Source organism: Mauremys reevesii, linkage group 1 (genome assembly GCF_016161935.1).
Source record: "Mauremys reevesii isolate NIE-2019 linkage group 1, ASM1616193v1, whole genome shotgun sequence".
Classification (NCBI taxonomy): Eukaryota; Metazoa; Chordata; order Testudines; family Geoemydidae; genus Mauremys; species Mauremys reevesii.
Window position 1 is genome coordinate 140,924,805 of NC_052623.1, and position 23,214 is coordinate 140,948,018.

Consider the following 23,214-nt stretch of genomic DNA (forward strand, 5'->3'; position numbering starts at 1 on the left):
ACTGGTTGCATCTTATTGTGAATTAGACTGTAAGGAGTCTGCAGCAGGGATGGCCTTTCGCTATGGTCTAAATTTTCAAAAGCAACTAGTGACTTTGGGCGCCCACCTTGAAACATCTTTAGAAGGCCTGATTTTTCAGAGGCTAAGTGCTTGACACTTTCTGAAAAAGAAGTGCCTTAAAGGATATGGCAGGCACTCAATCACTAGTTACTTTTGGAAAATATATACTACTATATGTCTGTACTGTGGTAGGTTACACAAGCATAATGAGATAATGACTCCTTTGGCATTACTGTAATAGAAATAAATACAAATTTCCATGATATCCATAGGTACCTTAGGTTGCTGTGACAATTGCCCGTCATACTGACCCATCTTGTCTCATTGTTTCTTTGTACTCCCCTGACCTGATGTCTCTTGTATTACACTTGGCATGTAAGCTGTTTGGGGCAAAGTCCATCTTTATTCGGTATTTGTACAGTGCCTAACATAATGTCATTGTGCTCTATGACAAGAGCCCCTAGGTATCGCTGCAATAAAAAAATAGTAAATACTAATAACAAGGTATAATGAAGCTTCAAATTGTTGGCAAACTCAGAAAGAAAGAGGTTTCTATGAGTATGTTAGACTTTCCAAGGTACATTTTAAAGAATAAAATGGAAGGCCTACAGCGGGAGAACTCTTGTTTTGTCACAAATCTCTTTTGCTGAGAGAAAATGGTACACTCCTCTGTGAAAATGTCACATTTCAGCTGGGGCAAATTCATGGACATGAAAATTTTCCTTCTTGTTGCAAATTTCCGTGAATTTGCCCTAGGTGAAACGATGACATTTTCACAATGAAGAATGTCTCAATTTTGCTGAGAGTTGCAAAATAGCAGCTTTCTGCTTGTAAGAGTTTTTTTTTTTACTGCAAAAAAGAGAATGTTGTATTTCTCTCTCTTCTCCCAGTTTTGCCCCAATAGCTGTGCGCATGTGTGTCAAACAGCAGTAGGTCAAAGTGCACTACAGAACTTTTAGCTCACAGTAGCAGGCGCCATACATCATCAATGTGCAACACGCTAGAGTGCTATAAACTAACACCCCAACTTGCCACACACTAACTCTCTATATTAGACAAGCCCAGAGAGACTTTCCCCTAGATGAAACTTATAAATGCTCATCAGAATACACACTTACACAGGCAGTGAGAATTTGTAGTTTCATGCAGCTTTACACTTACACATCAGCACTGTTACAATAACTTTGAAACATGAAAAGCAGTAATTGTGGGCCAGATACTATAGTCCATATTCATTCATACAACCAGGACTGGCTCTAGGCACCAGCAAACCAAGAACGTGCTTGGGGTGGCACAATTTCAGACATTCCAGACACTTCAGCAGTTGCGCTCCTGGAGGTTTTTGGTTTTTGCTTGGAGCGGCAAAAAACCTAGAGTCGGCCCTGCATACAACCACGCTCCCCCTCCCCCAAAGTCAGTGGGAAGATTTCCCTGCATCTGGACTGCAAGATGTAGCTTTACACGACCCTAATAAATCTTGATTTTTGGAAAAAGTAATTTAAAAGTATATCCCATTAAGTCTCTGTGCTTCACTAGTCAATCCAGTCTGCATGGACATTGCAAAGTCAGCCAAAGTCTAATCTGTGCTGCCACTGTCCAAAGCCCAGCTCATATTTGCATTGCTACGGCGGTGGGGGAGAAAGAGGGAGAAACGCCTCCCCATCTTTCACTTCACTGGTTGCATCAAATGGCTGGCCTATGGTATCCCTGGGGTAACTTAATGCACTCTCTGTTCTCTCTGTATTCTTCTATATTTGACTGTGCCTTAAGCCGCAGTAGGGGGTGTAATGGACACATACCTCCCATGGGAGCACCAGACGGCATTGTGCCTCAGGTCTGCAGACCTTCAGAAGCATAGTTTCTGTGCACCCCTGAAGACAGTGTAGTGTTTATTCCCTCCACACACATACCTCGCTTCTCTATTTGTTGTGGAGAATGCAGGCTCTCTGCCTTGTCCTTTCTGGGGAATCTAGCACTGACATCAGTACTCAACTTGAGTAGTAGTCAGAGCTGTCCCTTGGGTACAGTGAATTGGGGTGACCACTACAGGCCCTGCACTTTGGGGGGCCCGGCGGGCCGGTACGATTGACTGGCATGGTCGGTCCTGGAAGTGACGGGTCACTTCCACCCCAGGCCCCGTACCCCCCTGGGGATGACCTTGGTAGTAGTGTAGGGTGTTCAAAAACTATAACTGTGCCCAGCCCCTTCACTTGCTCATGCTGTTACCAGAATAAAATTTTAAAATTTTAATCAGAAATTTCATATTGTTTATCTTATTCATTAGCATGAAGCTTTCCCCCTTTTTTACTTAGGGCTTATTCCTGTTGTGATGGGGCAAGGCCAGATGGCTACAGTAAAGTGGTGAGGAACAGGTATGTTAGCCCCAGGCTAAACAAATCCCTGGTACCATGGTAACCAAATGGCAGTTGCTCCAGGTTAATCAAGACACCTGGGGCCAATTAAGATCTTTCTAGAAGGCAGTGGAGATAGCTACATTGATTGGGACACCTGAAGTCAATCAAGGGCTGGCTGGAACTAGTTAAAAGCCTCCCAGTTAGTCAGTGAGCTGTGCTGTTGGAGGAACGAAGCAGTATGAATCCATATCAGGTGTAAGGAAGGAGGCCCTGAGGTAATGGTGAAGGAGATATTGAGTGGGGGCTGCTGTGGGGAAGTGGCCCAGGGAAATGTACATGGACTATTTCCAAAAAGTCAGCTACCATAGCTGCTAATTTTAGGGTCTCTGGGCTGGAGCCTGGAGTAAAGGGTGGGCCTGGGCTCCCCCCTCCCCTCCCTGATTAATCATGGAGACTGGGAGACAAGAGAGACTGTGCAAGGGAGAATTGCTTCTCCTCACCTCCATTGTTGGCTTATGATGAAAATGGCTCAGCAAGCTGTGACCCTTGCCTCTAGAGAGAGAAGGGCTATGTGGAGGGTCACAGTGAGCCTCTGAGGCTAGCAAAAAATCTGCCAGGAAACGCAGGACCCATGGAGTCAAGGACAGAACTTTGTCACACTGTGCAGAGTCCTAGTGAAGGCCTTGGCTTCACTTGCACATTATACTGCAATAAAGCCTCTCAGAGCACTCTCTTACTCCCCGTCCACACTGGCAAGACACGTAGAGCGCTCTGACTCCCTGGCTGGAGCGCTCCTGGTACTCCACCTCTGCAAGAGGATTAACAGCTGTTGCGTATTGGGTGAGATGCTTCAGTGTCAGTGTAAATGAGAAGTAACATTACAACACTCTAATTGACCTCTGGAAACATCCCATAATCCCTTTAACTGAAGTGGCCTCTCTTGTCTGTGTTGTGAACTCAGGATGCAGAAGTGCCCTTTCAAAGCTCTGTTTCGGAGCGCTGGCTGCTTATCTGGTCTGAGAAAAAAATAAACAGCTAATGTTTGCTTTGAGTGAGGAGGGAGAAGCCGTAGAGGGAGGGGAGTCTGAACTTACAAGACAGAGTGCTGACACACTCAGCACCCCAAAAATCCCCTCTCTCTCCCCCCACACTCCCTGTCACACTCCCCTCCCCCCATTTGAAAAGCACGTTGCAGCCACTTGAATGCTGGGATAGCTGCCCATAATGCACTGCTCCCAATGCAGCTGCAAGTGCTGCAAATGTAGCCACACCAGTTCACTTTCTGCTGTCAGTGTGGACAGACTGGAGCGCTTTCCCTAGTGTGCTCTCCGAAGGCTGGTTTAACTTAAAGTGCTCTACAGCTGCAAGTAGCGACAAAAAGTCCTGTGGCACCTTATAGACTAACAGAAGAATTGGAACATAAGCTTTCGTGGGTGAATACCCACTTCATCAGACGCTTATGCTCCAATACTTCTATTAGTCTATAAGGTGCCACAGGACTCTTAGTCTTGATCTGTAAAAAGTGACAAACACGGCTACCCCTCTGGGCTTGGCTACACTTGCAACTGTAAAGTATCAGAGTTAATGGGACTTGTCAAGGCAGGCAGATTCTTATGACGTGGTAGATTTCTTTGAAGAATTGTGGCCATCGTGTCCAATCCTATCAGGTGCTGAGTATCCTAGATTCCCATTGCCATTTTAGAGAGGCAATGGACATTGAGATACACAGGCCACTTTGTAGGGTGAAGGTTTAAAATCTATTCCACCTCCTTTTATGATATTACAATTCTCAGCCAAGCTATGAGTGTGGAACAACCTAGGGTTTAGCCTACTTGCTGTAGAAATATACACAGTTAGTAGTCTGTAAGCCAAATAACATTTCTGATAAAACATTTATAACTGATTAAATACGATTTTATCAATATTTCTCAACTGCAGTTTTTTTGAGGAATAAATTGCAATGCTCATGGAACAAAGAATGCTAGGGGGTAGGACTAATGTAGGTGCAAACTGAAAGTTTTGTCCATGCACCTTCGAATGATTTGTGATCACATGTAGAGCTGGGCAAAAATACAGACCCATAGTTTATTTTCTGAAGAATGTAGTTCCAAGTTGACCAAAACTATTTGCAAATTCGGGTCAAATTCAGCAAGTATTTTCAACTGTGACTTAAAAAAAAGTCAAATTTTGTTTCCATGTATTTGAAATAAAACATTTTGACTTTGTCTTGAAATGATGTTTTGTTTACATTTAGCTAGATTTATTTAAAAAACAAAAAGGATGGAAAAATGCCTGAAAATGAATCAAATTAGTTCAGGGTCAGAGGAAATGTTTTGTTTTACCTGCAAGGATTTTCTCTTTCTGTTTTGTTCATGTGAGAAACAAAAATTTCTGTTTTGAGTTGACCCAAAACTACCGTAATTTTGTGAGGGGAAGCCGGACTTTAGTTCAGCTAGTGATCCAAAAAAAAATAAAATCAGTTTTTTGCTCAGCTTTAATTACATGTGCACCATGAAGAGTGGGGAACTGGCCTTGTGACCTTCTGCTCCAAAAATCACAGACCTCTACTACCTGAACGGAAAGACCGGTCAGTAGAAGTAGGGTTTTTATTTAAATGAGAGTAAAAGGGCTTGGGTTCATTACTACATCTAAGGGATCCTTTCTATAATATGCAAAACATATGGCTCAAGCCCCCACCTGAAGTTTTATTCACTCCTAGATTTCAGAACTCTAAAATGTAAATTCCCCATGTCTCCTTTACAAGTGTGTTCTTCCCCACTCGAAAACACCCCTGGGGAATCTGAAACCACAGCTACCTTTCATTTGGCAAGGAACACAATAACTACGTAGTTATATTAAAGTAAAAACTAGCATCACCCCCAGCTCCGGGAAATCTGGGGTGAGCCTCTAACAGGTCCTACCCTATGGACTACAGCAGTGAGGCTGCCAGAGCCCACTGGCAGCATTTCCCAGCCTGCTTGGAGTAAGGGGTGAAGATAGAATGGCTAGAAACTCCTGCTGCTGCCAATAGGGAGGCCTCTGCATGGGATGATATAGACAGGCAGTTAGCTGGGTCATAATGAGCCAGGGCTTAGGGTGACCAGACAGCAAGTGTGAAAAATCAGGACAGGGGGTGGGGGGTAATAGGAACCTATATAAGAAAAAGCCCCAAATATCAGGACTGTCCCTTTAAAATTGGGACATCTGGTCACCCTACCAGGGCTGCTTAGCCCCTCAGTGGGTAGGAACTGCCCCAGCCATGCACTAGATCCCAAAGCAGCTCAAAGTCTCCCTTTGTGGGGATGGGAGTTGATCAGAGACTCCTTGAGCTGTCCTGCCTCTCTCAGCTCCTGAGCTCAAAACTGAAGCTAAAACTAGCCACTGTCTCGGAGTCAGGCTGTCCTCTCTCTGTGAGGGGGGGCTGAGCAGCGCTGGGTTATTTTGGACCCTGGCAGGATTTAGAAAGGGTTGCCTATCTGCTGGCAGCATGGCTCCAGTGTGACCCTTACTACCAGGGTTAAGAGTACCCATAGAAGCAGCACAGAGCCCAGCCCTCCCTGTGATTAGGGATCCCTGGAGAGCCTCACTCATGGCCTTCTGCATCAGGGCACTCTGTTGCACTAAATTCCTGGGGTTTCTTGAGTCCCCCTGTATCCTTCTCATATTTCTGCATAGAAGGGGACAAATTGGCCTTGAATTTGGCCTAAGCCTCGGGCAGGGTTGGAAAAGTGTGTTGAACTCCCAGTTATCATTGTGTTGTCTTTGGCAGTCGGATGATATTCCCTACAAGGATTGATGGTCCTCACTATTGATTTGGCACCACATCCTTTCTCTCAAGTGTTGTCATATTCAGCCGTGCAGGGTAAATGGGCGCTGGGCCAGCACTAAATATACCAAATGAAATGTGAAGTGAATCTAACATAACTTTTTTATTTAAAATAATTTATTTACCTGGAAAGGCTTAGCTCATACTCAGCATCTGGTTTTCAGTCAGTTCCTGCTCTCTCTCTCTCTCTCTCCCTTTTAAACCCAGTTTTCCAGCTGAGTTGATAGAGGAACAAACTAAGATCAAATAACTCGCCAAAGATCATAGAGAGAATCATTGGCTCAGACAGGATTTATAGAGAGAATTGCCCTGACTTCACTTGTATCAACAACCTACACCCTTCCTTTTTAGGTCTACTCTTTTGTTAGAGTCCGGGGATCTAATTCAGTGTTGCCATTTCTTATGATTTTATCGCATGTCTGGTGATTAGGGCTGTTTGATTAATTGCAGTTAACTCACACAATTAACTAAAAAAAATTAATCGGGATTAATCGTAGTTTTAATCACACTGTTAAACAGTAGAATACCAATTGAAATTTATTAAATATTTTGGATGTTTTTCTACATTTTTACATATATTGATTTCCATTACAACACAGAATACAAAGTATATATTATTTTTTATTACAAATATTTGCACTGTAAAAATGCAAAAAGAAATAGTATATTTCAATTCACCTCATACAAGTACTATAGTGCAATCTCTTTATCATGAAAGTGCAATTTACAAATGTAGATTTTTTTTTGTTACATAACTGCACTCAAAACCAAAACAATGTAAAACTTTAGAGACTAGAAGTCCACTCAGTCCTACTTCTTGTTCAGCCAATTGTGAAGACAAAAATGTTTGTATACATTTACAGGAGATAATGCTGCCTTTTTCTTATTTACAATGTCACCAGAAAGTAAGAAGAAGCATTTGCATGGCACTTTTGTAGCCGGCATTGCAAGGTATTTATGCGCCAGATATGCTAAATATTCATATGCCCCTTCATGCTTTGGCCACCATTCCAGAGGACATGCTTCCATGCTGATGACGCTCGTTAAAAAAATAATATGTTAATTAAATTTGTGACTGAACTCCTTGGGGGAGAATTGTATGTCCTCTGCTCTGTTTTACCCACATTCTGCCATATATTTAATGCTATAGCAGTCTCGGATGATGACCCAGCACATGTTCATTTTAAGAACACTTTCACTGCAGATTTGGCAAAACGCAAAGAAGACACCAATGTAAGATTTCTAAAAATGGCTACAGCACTCAACCCAAGGTTTAAAAATCTGAAGTGCCGTCCAAAATCTGAGAGGGATGAGGTGTGGAGCATTCTTTCAGAAGTCTTAAAAGAGCAATGTGGAAACTACAGAACCCAAACCACCAATAAATAAATAAATTAAATAAAAACAACCATCTGCTGGTGACATCTGACTCAGATAATGAAACATGAACATAATGAACATGCATCAGTCCACACTATTTTGGATTGTTATTAAGCAGAACCCGTCATCAGCATGGACGTATGCCCTCTGGAATGGTAGTTGAAGCATGAAGGGACATATGAATCTTTAGCGCATCTGGCATGTAAATATCTTGCGACGCCAGCTAAAATAGTGCCATGAGAACACCTGTTTTCACTTTCCGGTGATATTGCAAACAAGAAGCGGGCAGCATATCTCCTGCAAATGTAAACAAAATTGTTTGTCTGAGCGATTGGCTGAACAAGAAGTAGGACTGAGTGGACTTGTAGGCTCTAAAATGTTACAGTGTTTTATTTTTGAATGCAGTTTTTTTTGTACATAATTCTACATTTGTAAGTTCAACTTTCATGATAAAGAGATTGCACTACAGTACTTGTATTAGGTGAATTGAAAAATACTATTTCTTTTGGTTTTTTACAGTGCAAATACTTGTAATCAAAAATAAATATAAGCACTGCACACTTTGAATTCTGTGTTGTAATTTAAATCAATATATTTAAAAATGTGGAAAACATCCAAAAATATTTAAATAAATGGTATTTTATTATTTAACAGTGCAATTAATTGTGATTAATTTTTTAACCACACGATTAATTGCAATTAATTTTTTTAGTTGCTTGACAGCCCTACTTGTGATATTTGATGTCTTTCCTAAAGCCCCATCTCTTGAAGTCAACTGTTTCTGTGAGAATCTCAATTTTCATTTTAAAAAAAAGTTTAGCCCTGGTGGTCGCAGAGAGAGAACTTGAAAATGTGACCTAAATGCATGATAAAGCCTCAGAGGCAAATCTAAAGGAACCAAAGTTTTCAAAAGAATCTCGTGATTATGTTAAAAATCACATGAATTTTGGGAGTCCTGCCTCATGATGTTTGAACGCTTGGAGTTGCCAATACTCTGAACTTTCTTGGACCTCCTACTCCCCATACTGTGAACTCCCTTTCTGCCTCATTCTGACTTCTCATTTAAGCAATAGGGGACCTTGTCTTAGTTCTAATGTTCAACTCCTAAATGCCTCTCTGTGTTTTATGGCAGCATTTGTCATGGCATATTTCCACAATAGGATAGGAAGATCTGTTTGAGACAGTACAGTTTGATTCCCACCTGAACAGCTCTGCATGTCTGCCCTGTGCATCACCGACTTCAAGGGCGCCTCAGACTTGGATAAAAAGGCCCTGATCTTCAGAGCTGCTGAGTAACTGCAGTTCCCGTGACTTGAACGGGATCTAGGGATGCTCATAATGAGCATCATAAATGAGTGCATATCAGAACAAGCTTCCTAATACCCTGGGTAGTGGGGCAGTTGGCCCTGTCATAACCACATGGTGATATCTGTGCAAAAGAAGAGTTTTGAAAAGGAGTTGTGGGAGAGTTTAAATTTAATCTTATACTTTTACTATTAACTGCTACCTCATGTCTTAATCAGCCTGACACCGACCTAGATATGGTTTCAGTTTGGAGGTTTATGTTCATGCAAAAAATTACCAGCACTCCTGAAATTGCCTGCTTGCCCTGTGAACATTGCATAATAACCCTCACTTGCCATCCTCCTCCTACATACACACAAAGCTTAACATCCCTGCAGTGTTAACTGCCTAGTACAGCATGTAATTATATACAGAGAATTATCCCTATGCTATGATTAGCCAAATGCATTCATAGGCATGCGAATTAGTCCGAGTGCTGACACAGTGAAAAGACTGGAGGCTACAATTTTCTCTAGGGGTGTGAGTAGAATGTGCTTGGGTGGTCCTTCAGAGGTACCACCACTAATGAAAAACTTACTTCTTGCATCCCAATACTGTATCTCTTCTGCTGAATGCCTTTGACTGAGCTGAAGCTGTGCCTCTGGATATGTGTCTGCAGCTTTTATCTAAGCATAGTCAGTTCTCAAAGGTTCAGCATTATAGAGGCTGCATGTTGCTTTCAGGGAAGCACTGCCTTTTTTTGATTTTGCTGCTGGGTGCAGCTATGGCCCAGCTAGATTTCATCAGCCTGTTAGAGTAGTTATAGAGGGTGTTGGGTTGGACTCAAACCTAAGCTGTAGATGACAAATTGTGCCCCGTAACTGCCATAATAACTGACAATGATGATACAGTATGTTGTTTTTGAGTAGGGAGAGGAAAAGATAATCAGACTGATCTGCAGATCCTGAAGAAATATGAATGTGTTAAGTCCTGGAGCTGGCCTGACATCCAACCACTGAGTATATCTAACCTCTTAAATTTGGGGAACAGTACTCCTCATATTGTCTCTGCACCACATGGTTCCTAATAATCCCTCCTGGCATAGGAGCATCTGCTGCTCTGTCACCTGCCGGGGTCCCCCTTCTCTGCCCTTCCACCTTTCTGTTTAAGAAACAAATTCCCTTGCTACCACTCCCGGCCCAGCCCTCTAGCTACTGAGGAGAGGGTGGCATGGATAACTGCAGGGTCCCCTCATCCTGTGGATTTTGTAGGCTGATTGTCCTCACAGTCCTGTGGATCCGTGGAGAAGGGAGCACAGTTCTACTTAGAGCCACGAGCCTGGATGGTTGCTGCTGCTGCCCAACTGACTTTCCTCCCCTCCCCATGTCAGCATGGGTCGTACTGGAGTCATGATGTTAATGGTTGTATCTGTTTCCAGATGTACACCAGCAGCCACAGACTGGACCCAAGGAGGTCTGAGTTGCACTATCTCCCACATGGGAATCCAGGAACATATGGCTTAGTCAGAGCCAGATAGAGCTCCCCCACTCCTCTCAGATTGACTTCATGATCCTAGAGTGCATTTGCAGGGCTGGTAGTTTATAACTAAAATATGTAGGTGTAGTGGAGTGGTTACCCACTCCTGCCCTGAGGAGTTTAAAAAGCAGCCCTGGAGAGGGCTGCAGCTCTAAAAGCTGGGCTGATTGGGGAAGCAGCCACAGCTAGGTCATGCCCTAATCAGGCCACAGCTGGCCTGTATAAAAAGGCAGTGAGCCATGAGCCCAAATAGTCTCCCTTTGCCTGTAGAGGGAGAAGGGCCTGGCTGCAGGAAGCTAGAGACAAAGTACCTGAGTGGAGCAGGGCTGGGAAAAGGCTGAGGAGCTGGGGAGCTCCAGCCTGGAAAGCCCCAGGCTGTGGCCTAGCACAAGGCCAACAGGTACTGGGGGCTGCAGAGGGCAGCCCAGGGGTAGGCCAAGGCAGCAGGTCCAAACCCAACCTTGCCAGTGATGAGGAAGCTGATACTGCAGTCTGCCCAAGGGCGCGGGGGCTAGACAATGACTGGCAGTAGCCATATACTGAGGCAAAGTGAGGATAGAGGGTGGGGGTTTCCCAGGGAGGGGAGACCCTGAGAGAAAGGGGTTACTGCCAGGGGGCAGCACCTCAGCTAACAGAGCACCGGAGTCCAGGGAGGGACATGGGGGGCCAATAGCAAGCAGTAAGGTGGATCACTGGCCTGCAGAGGGTGCTCTGGAGGCTGGAAATTGAGCTAATTCCCTGAGAGACCAGCAGGAGGCGCCACAGGGGTGAGTCCACACCTTTACAGTAGGTTTTTTTTCAAACAGCTTAACTGATAAGGGAACTAATGACCCAATAAATATGGAACCCTATGATGCTATCTTATAGTCTCTATCTTGTACTATAAAAAGAGTATAAAGTTACATTATTGTATGACTCGGGGTATGTCTACATGGCAAGCAGGATCCTGTGGTAGTGAATCTCAGAGCCTGGGTCTACAGACTCTCTGGGTCACGAAGTTTGTGCTATGGAGCTAAAAACAGCTGTCTAGACATTCAGCCTGAGGCTGGAGCTCAGGCTCCAAAACCCACATTGGAGGGTGGATTTCGGAGCCTGAGCCGCAATGTCTACACTGGTGTTTTTAGCGCCCCAGTACAAGCCCAGCAAGCTCGTCTGTAGACCTGGGCTATGAGACTTGCTGCTGGGGATGGGGGGTGGAGGGAGTTTAAAATACATTGTAGATATACCCTGTGTTCACTCTGAGTTCTCTAACTTAGTCTGTACATGCATGGACAAGCCTTCTGTGCCAAATGCTGATCTCAGTTATGTGGGTGTAAATCTGTAGTAAGTTCTTTGCAGTTATCCCAGATTTACACCAATTAATGTGTTTTTAACCTATTTACTCTTTGGATCCTTTTCATACTGTAGTGATGTTAGCAGCTCTAAGTTAACTGTTATACTTCATATTTTACTAACTTTCTCAGCTATTTGGAAAGCACGTGACCAAGAAAACACAGTGTAAAATCTGAACATAGGTATTCCAGGGAGAGAGATTTCTCCTGGAGATGCTGATCTCTGAATAATGTGCCCTGGAGTTGTATTTTTGTTTTAAATTAAAGGATTTTTTTTGGTCCAACCCTGCTAATTAGCAGAGCAATCCTTGGCAGACAGGTATTACAGGTAGGAACAAAAGAGAGGAAATTTATAAGGTTTTGACACTTGATCTGTGTAAATCAGCCTTACGTAACTTGGTTGTTTTGGAAGATGTTCAGTTGCAAGCAAAGGTGCTCTGAATACAAATGTTGATCTGTATTTAGTGATGAAGTGTATTGAATTACAGACACACTAGACAGATATACAGGCAAAGCAAATAAATATTATGAGAATGAGAACACACCTTGCTCCAGTTCAGTTAGAGTACTGGAGTGCATTATAGCTGGAGATTTATCACATCACCACCCATACATAGTAACGGATGTGTGAGTTTGCAAACCCTAGTAAATTTTTTCAACTAAACCCAGACATACTGAAAATAACTTCTTCCACTGAGCTCTCTGCTCATGCATCAATTATACAGCCTAATTCATCTAACTGTTCACAGTATGGTTAGATGAATTAGGAATGCAAGGAGGAAGAAGCAAATATTTTAGTGTCCACAGAGGTTAAGACTTACATTTGGCATTGGAAGGGTAGTACTGCTGAATAGGGCTTAAAATCAAAGGTTTAATTTAATGTAAGATTTGTTTCATTTTACAGAGCCAAAGCTATTCTTGAGGCAGAATTTTGTGCTGATTCGCAAACAGAGGTGATAAATATTGCAGACTTTAAGAGGCCCAGCGAGATCATAAGTTGGAGCACAAAATGTCTGTCTTAATTTGGAACATGGCAGAGGTTAGTCTAAATGGTGCTTATCTAGTGACAGACATTGACCCAGAAAGCCATTCATCAATGCTGTAGCTCTCCTATTGTACAGCTGATGTTCTGTAGGCTTCTCTGCTGGGGCATTTGGGCATGGATGGTTTCTAAGACCTACGTGTTGTGGACATGGCAGTTCTTGGTGGAAAAGATGTTTGCTGAGATCTTATTAATGACTGCCAGACCTTTCAATTAACTGATAGGCCTAATCCTGCTCTTGTTGAAGTCAGTGGCAAACATCCACTTGTGGTGATGGGTACAGGAAGAATAAAATGAACACAGACTAACAGGAATCAGGGTATTGGTGTTCAGGGCCAATTTTAAGCTTGGACTTCTGGTTAACTTAGGTGATGTAGTCTAGGTTAGGGAGCTCCTCCTTTCCAATGGCCTAATGCTGCCAAGTGGGAGGGGAACTGAGGGTGCCCAACATTTCTAGAGGTGATGAGCGGCTCATGTGAGGAGGTACTAAGTGGATACAGCCTTAATGCTTCTGGTGAATGCTTTTAGACACCCCATGGCTCCATGTCTGCTTTCTTCTCAATAACTTCCCTTTCCATTTTGTTGCCCTATCTTCAGATACCAGTGTCCTATTCTGACCTCAGCATTGCTCCCCTGCCAAGCAATGGTAACAGTTGTCCAGGGCCTGGCATGTTGGCTTCCCAGTTGAGAAGAAATTGATGATGTGGGGTCTGGTATATTCTAAGTGTAACTTGGATACATGTGTGACTCATTTTCACATACACCATTCCTGGAATAGAAGTGGCCAAACAGCACAAAGGAAATGGCCTTTTATTTTTTCTCTCCTCTCCAAGTATCTCAGCTCAGTGCCAATGCCCAGTTCCCAGGCAGCAACTCTGCTTCTAGAGTTGACTCTATCTGGAGACCAAATAGCACACTTTCTCCAAGCACCACTGACTGTACATGGAACCTTGCATAACAAAAACTAACACAGTATGTCTTCCAAAGACAGAGCATTTGCTCGCACAGTAAGAAAAAGAATATGGAGGACTATGTAATAGACGCAAGTCCAAAATGTTTCCCTCCATTTCTGTGAGAAGACCAAGAAGCAAGTAATGGGAATAGAATGCGGAGTATTACCTCTGCAATGTACTTCCATCCCAATCATCTTAGAGGCCCCCATATACTGCCAACTTCTCTCTTTATAAATCCAGCTCAGCTCCTCCCCAGTTGGATTTCATAAACAATTTATCTGTAGTATGCCCTGGCTTTCCTCCAGGTGCAACCTCTGGGTTAATTGGCCAAACTTACCCCTGCAGGCCTTGTCTGGGGTGGACACCCCATATAATGTGCTTTATACTTCAACATGTCCAGATAAGCAGGGCTCCATCAAGAGGCTTGCTCTTAGAATAAACACACCTTGTTTTGTAGAAGGTTCTTGCCAATAAATCTTCTAACTGGCTGCATGCCTAAAAGAATCCTCCTATGCCCAAAACAAGAAAAGAGACACAGAAACAAGATCACTAGCTAGCAAAAATAGAAAGACATGCATGCTTCTCCCTTCCAAACTTCAGATGCTGAGCAAGCAGGTCCTTTTGCTAAGATGCTGTATCTTGATTTCTCTGAGTCTGTATGTTCTGAGACAATCCGGGGAGATAACAATTTTTTCCATACTGTAACTCTGTCAGCCACTCTGTACTTGTCCTTCCCTGATGAACTGTTTGTTCATTTCCCACAGGGCTTGAAAATAATGGCTGGATCCTGTAGCAAAGGAGATGCAATGTGGCTTATGGGAAGCTTCTGTCCTCTAAGGAGGATTTGGTAGTGAATGATCAAACCAGTGCTTGTTAGCAGAGAAACAAGAGATGGGGAATAGAAATAGGCTTATAGCTATGGTCTCCAGTGAGACTTGGTGTCTCCTGAGGGGTCATGATCCCAGGTAAAGAGTGCTTAATAGTGCTATGTAAAGTGGTGTTGCCCACCTGCACAGAAGTTTCACTCTTAGGAACACTCAAAATTAAAGAAGAAAGCATGGCAGATTGGATGAGGAGTTATCACATTGATCGATCAGTCCATCAGCCCTTACAGGGAAAGCACCAATCATAACACGTCATTTGTGTTCTAGCTAGTCCTTCAGCCATCCCCTAGCCAGGCTGTCAGTGGCACCAGACACCCATATGGCATAGCACACCCTAGCCCAGAACCCCTGAGTGATCCACCAGACTCAGCCTCCCAAGTAGCTGGGATTACAGGCATGTGCCACCACACCCAACCTGCCATGATATAACTCAGTAAAAAGTATGACCAGAGAGTTGTCATTTTCCTACTCGGGCAATTTCTTGATCAAGAATAAACTAGAGGATAAAACAGAGGAGATTTAGTTCATTTAATCTAGCTGTTTGCCAGGGGATAGCAGCTATGGCTACATGCTTATAACTAGAGTACTGATTCTACATAGCCTCTCAAAACATAAATTAAAAGCAGCTGTGGAATACAGCTTTGCTATAAACTAAATTAAAGACGAAAACTCTTTTGAAACCTTAGCCTTAAAAGCATTAAGAGATCAAGTTCTGCTTTATGTAAGACTATGGTAACTGTCAGCAAACTAAGCTCTGTATAATCATGGGTCAAGGAGCTAGGACATCAGAGAAATCTCCAGATTGCCCAGTTCTTGGTAGGAGCAAATGCAAGGATGCCTACCAACCGATCTGAAAGCAGACTGCTCATAATTATTGTTAGATGAGCAGTTTTAAACGCACTTCAGTTAACTTAGTTTTACGATTTTCTGTTTCATTCTGATGGAAGCGGATGGCCTCTTTGCTTACCTAGAGCATCAACGGACCCCCTTTTCAGTCCTAAGGGACTGATCCCCAGCTGGTATAAGTTGCCATCAATGGAGCTATGACAACTCCCATTAGGTGATGGTCTGTCCCAAAGTCTTTCCAGGATTGGAGAGCAATGTACTGGTTCTAACACGGGGCTCAAATCTGCACCCATTGAAGTGCAAGTAAAGCTTCCTTTGACCTGCAGGTCCAACCATCACAGGCTCGCCTCCTTTTGCAATCAGTGGAGAAGTCCATTTTAGCTCCTTCCTGCACTCCCCAACATTCCATGTGGCATAAGGGCTGCATCCCTACCCCTACCGTTCTATGGTGCGGGACCATCAGGAGAACCGCAGTCACAAACACTGACCTGTGAGAGCCACAGCTGGTGTCTGTTAGGTAGGAGTGCACAGGAATGTTTTCTACCATTTTTTATTTTAAAGTTCTGTACCACTAAGTCATCTTTGAAGTTTGTATTTGATTTTTAATTGCACATTACATTGTGCACTGTTTTGGGTATGCAATAAACTTCTGGTTTTTTGGAAATAAATTCCTCTTTATTACTTCTCAACATATACTGCAGAATGTCTAGCATTACTCGAAGCACCCGCTACTAGTAATTGAACAGGGCCACCGAGCTCATGGGTTCAGTGAAGAACACAGTGTAATAATTATGAATTATGTGGTGCTTGCTGTACATGTATAAGTGCATTAAGAGACAGTGTGATGTTCATAAATGTACACCAAGCACCACACAATTCCTAATAGCTCCCAAAACTTTAGGCCAGGTAGAACACAATCCACCACATCACGGCACTGGCTTGCATCCGAAGAAGTGGGTATTCACCCACGAAAGCTCATGCTGCAAAATGTCTGTTAGTCTATAAGGTGCCACAGGATTCTTTGCTGCTTTTACAGAACCAGACTAACACGGCTACCCCTCTGATACTTGATCACGGCACTGTGGCTGACCATTATAGTGCTCTTTGAAGGTCTTTCCCAGCTGAATAGATCCATGTTGAGCTCTTCTAATGGCCCTTCTGTCTGGCTGGTCAAACTCAGCCGACAGGCATTCCACCTCTGCTCTCCATTCCAACGGCAGCTTCTCCCCCTTTGCCTCATGGATATTATGCAGTACACAACAGGCAGCTATAACCAGTGGGATATTTTGCTCACTGAGATCCAGTCTTATGAGTAAATACCACCAGCATCCTTTTAATCTACCAAAAGCACCTTCAACTGTTATTCTGCACCTGCTGAGTTGGTAGTTGGCATTTCAACATGGTCAATAGTAATCTGCCAGTCGGGAACGAATGTCCCTGTAATCAGCTTTCTGAACACTCCTGTGTTCTTAAAGACATGAGTGTCATGCACTTTCCCTGACCGGCCACATTGATAGGTGAAGCATCTCTAGTGATCCACCAGTGCTTGCATAGCCACAGAAAATTAGCCCTTTCTGTTGATGTATTCTGTGGCAAGGTGGGCTGGTGTCAGCCTTGGAATATGTGTGCCATCTATGGCCCCACCGCAATTCAGGAACCCCATTTCTGCATATCCATCCACTATGCCCTGCACATTGCTGAATGTCAAGGTCCTGTGTAGCAGGAGATGATTAATGGCCCCACCGCCCCATTCTGGCAACAGCCCCACTGTGAATTTTCCAACTCCAACCCCACTGACTAGTAGCAATTCAGTGTTGCAAGTTTCCATAGTCTGATCACCACTTGCTTCTGTTAGTGCGGCGCTCATTCTAGTGTTCACGTGCTGGAGGGCTGGTGTGAGCTCAGCACACAGATCCAGGCATGTGGCCTTTCCCACCTGAAAGTTCTGCAGCTACTGCTCAGCATCCCAAATCTGCATTATGATGTGATCCCACCAATCAGGGCTGGTTTCTTGGGCGCAGAAACTGCACTCCACTGTCTGCAGCTGCTCCACGAATACCACTAACAACCTTAAATTGTTTTTTCCTATGGCTCTCAGCAATTTTCCCTCCAATAAATCATCATGGCCCTTGTTGCTGTGGTTCTTCATGCGGCTCTGCTAATACTGGATGATCATTCATCCTGTGTTTGCAATGTTCATGCCAGCAGTGCAGAGCTGAGAGCTCTGCAGGCACCATGCTTCTGTCAGAGATGGCAATCAGCAAAAATTGCTGCACGGCTTTGTGGGATTTTTTTTAAAATGTGCAAAAATTATGGGATATGGATGGCATTATGGGATGGAGAATACTGCATGATGGGAACTTGCTCCCTTGCTCCCAGTGCAACTCATTTCTGCCACACCATGCATTGCCAAAATTTCTCAAAAGACAGTGTACGGGATGATGGCAAGTGGCACACTGGGATGCCTGCCCGGGGTGCACGGAACTGTGCATCAACACAAGCACTGGGCAGTATGTGCAGTACTGATGCAATGGACAAGTGTTCATGTGCATGTGTGATTCATTAACTGCGGTGCCTTTAGGTTGACATAACTTGAGTCGACCAACATTTGTATAGTAGACATTGCCAACCTATCTACTTCTCTCTCTTTCTACACACACGATTACTGCAGAGTATTGGGTGACATCACATTTACAAGGGTTCTCTCTCATCCGTATGAACATAGGCGGCGAGTTATATGGGCCCGTGGGGCCCATGCTCCAGCAATATTCCCGAAGGTGGGCCCAGCTCCACCAATGTTTGGGCCCCAGGCCCTGTGCTTTGGGGGTCCCTGCGCCAGGGGTCGGCAATGTGGGGCGCTGTCACTTCAGGGGCAGCTCTCCCGCTCCCCACAAGCAGCTCCCCCCAGCCCCGGAGAGACCCCAGCGTTGACTCGGCTCACAGCCCATTGGCTGGGAACTCCAGCCAATGGGAGCTGCAGAGGGCGGTGCCAGAGCTGCCTGGCTACGCCTCCACAGCAGGGAGGGGGAGGGAGCCACAGGCAGCGGCTCTCAGCCCTGGGCAGAGCGAGCAGCAGGGTCTGTGCCTGTCGGACTGACACAGCCAGTGAGTTTGAGTGGGAGTTTGCAGGGGGAGGTGGAAGGGGGAGGCACCGCGTCCCCTGTGCTCCCCAGGTAAGAACGCCGAGCGAGGCCAAGACAGCAGCAGCCATGAGCCAAGCAGCAGAGGACACACCGAGGATGAGAGCATGCAGCAGCTGCGGTATGTACCTGGTCCTAGCAGGGGACCCAGAACAGTACTATGTATGCATGAAGTGTCGCCTAATAGAGCTGCTGGAGGAAAAGATCCAGGGCCTAGAGCTGCAGGTAGAAACCCTGATAGAGAATAGAAGGGGGTTCGAGCAGCTGATGGAGCAATGGCAAGCAGTAACTGAAGGGGAACACCCAGGGGCACAGGGGAGAGCAGGGGCTGAGGCCAATGAGGGGGGACCACCAGATGAGGCAGATGGGCGGTGGAAGCATGTGACCGTGAGAAGCAGGCCAAGGAAAAGGAGAGCCAGTGAGGGGGAAATAGAGCTAAGGAACAGGTTTGAAGGTTTGGAGAATGAGGAAGGGGTAAAGCAGATGGTAGCTGACGGTGGGAGGCCAAGGAAAAAGAGACGAGCGGCCAGTCCCATAGAAAAAGGGGAGGAGTCTATGGAGGTAGCACCAAGTTTGGGCCCAGGGAGGATACAGGATGGCTTAAGGGGAACCACAAGGGATGATAGGAATGGAAGGAGCTTGCAACTAGGGGGAACGGGGGATAGGTTAGAGGACCGCACTGTCCCCAGGCGAAGGCAGGTCTACGTGATTGGGGATTCCATACTGAGAAGGTTGGACAGGCCTGTGACCAGGGCCGATCCGGAGAACAGAAGGGTGTGCTGTCTACCGGGCGCTAAAATACGGGATGTAGACCTGAGGTTGAAAAGGATCCTAAGAGGAGCAGGTAAGAACCCTTTGGTCATCCTTCATGTGGGAACGAATGACACGGCTAGATTCTCGCTAGAAAGGATCAAGGGAGACTATGCTAGGTTGGGTAAGACGCTCAAGGAAATTGAGGCTCAGGTGATCTTCAGTGGGATCCTACCTGTCCCTAGGGAAGGGCGCCAAAGGGGTGACAGGATCGTGACGATTAATAGTTGGCTGAGGAAGTGGTGTTACAAGGAGGGCTTTGGGATGTATGGGCACCGGGAGGCTTTTGGGGACAGACAACTGTTCTCACGGGATGGGCTCCACCTAAGTAGGGAAGGAAGTAGACTTCTAGGAGGGAGGCTGGCTCATCTGATTAAAAGAGCTTTAAACTAGACACTGGGGGGAGACGGTTGGGAGAGGTCCTGGTGCTCTCCACGCCAAATTTATACATTGGGAGTGAGAACAAGAAGATAACAGATATAGCCAGAGGGGGACGGTTAGGTGTAAGGAAGGGGGGGGGGACGGACACTAGATCTACAAGTCATACTGGAAGTACTGTGTCCCTACCGAGTTGGGTGAAAAGAGGGAGAGGAGCCCAACAGGAAAAATTAGGATGTTTGTTCACCAATGCAAGAAGCTTAGGTAACAAAATGGAGGAACTGGAGCTCCTGGTCCGAGAATTGAAACCGGATATCATAGGAATAACCGAAACATGGTGGAACGGTAGCCATGACTGGAGTACAGGTATGGAAGGGTATGTGCTGTTTAGGAAAGACCGATGCAAAGGTAAAGGTGGGGGAGTAGCACTGTATATCAATAATGAGGTGAAATGTAATGAAATAACTAGCAATGCAATGGATAATACGGAGTCTGTCTGGGCAATGGTCACATTGGGGAAGAAAACTACCATAGCCTCACCCGGGATAGTGATTGGGGTGTGCTATAGACCGCCGGGATCTAGCTTGGAGACGGATAGAGAGCTCTTTAATGTTTTTAAGGAGGTAAATACTAATAGGAACTGCTTGATCATGGGGGACTTTAACTTCCCGGATATAGATTGGGAAACAAATGCTAGTAATAATAATAGGGCTCAGCTTTTCCTAGACATGATAGCTAATGAATTCCTTCATCAAGTGGTTGCTGAACCGACGAGGGGGGATGCCATTTTAGATTTGATTTTGGTGAGTAACGAGGACCTTGTTGAGGAAATTGTTGTAGGGGACAACCTTGGCTCGAGTGATCATGAGCTAATTCATTTCAAAATAAATGGGAGGATAATCAATAGTGCATCTGAGACTAGGGTTTATGATTTCAAAAGGGCTAACTTTACTAAATTAAGGCGACTAGTTAGGGAAGTGGACTGGACTAACATATTTCGGGATCTAAAGGCAGATGACACCTGGGGGTACTTCAGGTTGAAGTTGCAGGAGTTGTCAGAGGCATGTATCCCGAGAAGGGGAAAACGGCTCGTGGGTAGCAGTTTTAGACCGAGCTGGATGAGCAAGCGTCTTAGAGGGGTCATTAAGAAAAAACAGAAAGCGTACCAGGAGTGGAAAATGGGAGGGATCAGCAAAGAAACCTACCTTATTGAGGTCAGAGGGTGTAGGGAAGCAGTGAGAAAGGCAAAGCGACGGGTGGAGATGGACCTAGCGAAGGGGATTAAAACCAATAGCAAACGGTTTTTTAGCCATATAAATAGGAAGAAAACCAAGAAAGAAGAAGTGGGACCGCTTAAAACTTTAAACGGAGTGGAGATTAGGGATAATCTTGGAATGGCACAATATCTGAACGAATATTTTGCCTCGGTCTTTAGTGAGGCTAATGAAGGGCTAAGGAATAGTGATAGAGGGACCGATGGGAATGAAGATATGGGGGTAGACATTACGGTATCTGAGGTAGAAGCCAAACTTGAACAGCTTAACGGAAGTAAATCGGGGGGCCCGGATAATCTTCATCCTAGAATATTAAGGGAATTGGCGAGTGATATTGCTAGCCCGTTAGCGATAATTTTTAACAAATCTCTAAATTCGGGGATTGTACCGTTTGACTGGAGATTAGCGAATGTAGTTCCTATATTCAAGAAGGGGAAAAAAAGTGACCCGGGTAACTACAGGCCTGTTAGTTTAACATCTGTAGTATGCAAAGTCATGGAAAAAATCTTAAAAGAGAGAGTGGTTCCGGAGCATGAGGCCGATGGCAACTGGGATAGACTACAGCATGGATTTACGAAAGGTAGATCGTGCCAAACCAACCTGATCTCCTTCTTTGAGAAAGTAACAGATTTTTTAGACAAGGGAAATGCGGTGGATCTAATATATCTGGATTTCAGTAAGGCGTTTGATACGGTACCGCATGAAGAATTACTGGTTAAATTGGAAAAGATGGGGATCGAAATGAAAATCCAGAGGTGGATAAGGAGCTGGTTAAAGGGGAGACTGCAGAGGGTCGTATTGAAGGGGGAACTGTCAGGTTGGAGGGGGGTTACTAGTGGAGTTCCTCAAGGTTCGGTTCTGGGTCCAATTTTATTCAATCTATTTATTGCTGACCTGGGAACCAAGAGTAGGAGTGGGCTGATAAAGTTTGCGGATGACACCAAGTTGGGAGGTATTGACAATTCAGAAAAGGATCGGGATATCCTCCAGGGAGATTTGGATGACCTTGTAAACTGGAGTATTAGTAACAGGATGAAATTCAATAGTGATAAGTGTAAGGTTATGCATTTAGGGATGACTAACAAGAATTTTAGTTATAAGCTGGGGACGCACCAGTTGGAAGTAACGGAGGAGGAGAAGGACCTAGGAGTCCTGGTTGATCGTAGGATGACTATGAGTAGGCAATGTGATGTGGCCGTTAAAAAAGCTAATGCGGTCTTGGGATGCATTAGGCGAGGTATTTCTAGTAGGGATAAGGAGGTGCTAGTCCCGTTATATAAGGCGTTGGTGAGACCTCATTTGGAGTATTGTGTGCACTTTTGGTCTCCCATGTTTAAGAAGGATGAATTCAAACTGGAACGGGTACAAAGAAGGGCCACTAGAATGATCCGAGGAATGGAAGGCCTGTCGTATGAAAGGAGACTTGAGGAGCTCGGTTTGTTTTCCTTAACCAAAAGAAGGATAAGAGGAGATATGATTGCACTCTTGAAATATATCAGAGGGATAAATACCAGGGAAGGAGAGGAATTATTTCAGCTCAGTGCTAATGTGGACACGAGGACAAACGGATATAAATTGTCAGTCAGGAAATTCAGGCTTGAAATTAGACGAAGGTTTCTAACCATCAGGGGAGTACAATACTGGAACAGCCTACCGAGGGAAACGGTGGGGGCGAAGGACCTCCATGACTTTAAGATTAAGCTAGATAAGTTTATGGAGGAGATGGTATGATAGGATAACGGGCTTAGTCAATAGGTCAATTAAGTGCCACACTGGTAAATAGTGCAATGGGTCAATGATATGATATAACTTTTTCAAGAGGGTATGGCTGGAGAGTCTTGCCCGCATGCTCGGGGTTCAGCTGACCGCTATATTTGGGGTCGGGAAGGAATTTTCCTCCAGGGAAGATTGGCAGTGGCCCTGGAGGTTTTTCGCCTTCCTCCGAAGCATGGGGCAGGGGTTGCTTGCAAAAGGAGTGGGTGGAGCGGCTTATGTGGCCTGCATCTTGCAGGAGATCAGACTAGATGATCATAATGGTCCCTTCTGATCTTGAATTCTATGATTCTATGACAAACAGACACACGGACACAGCCGGGGGGTTGTGGGACAGACACACACA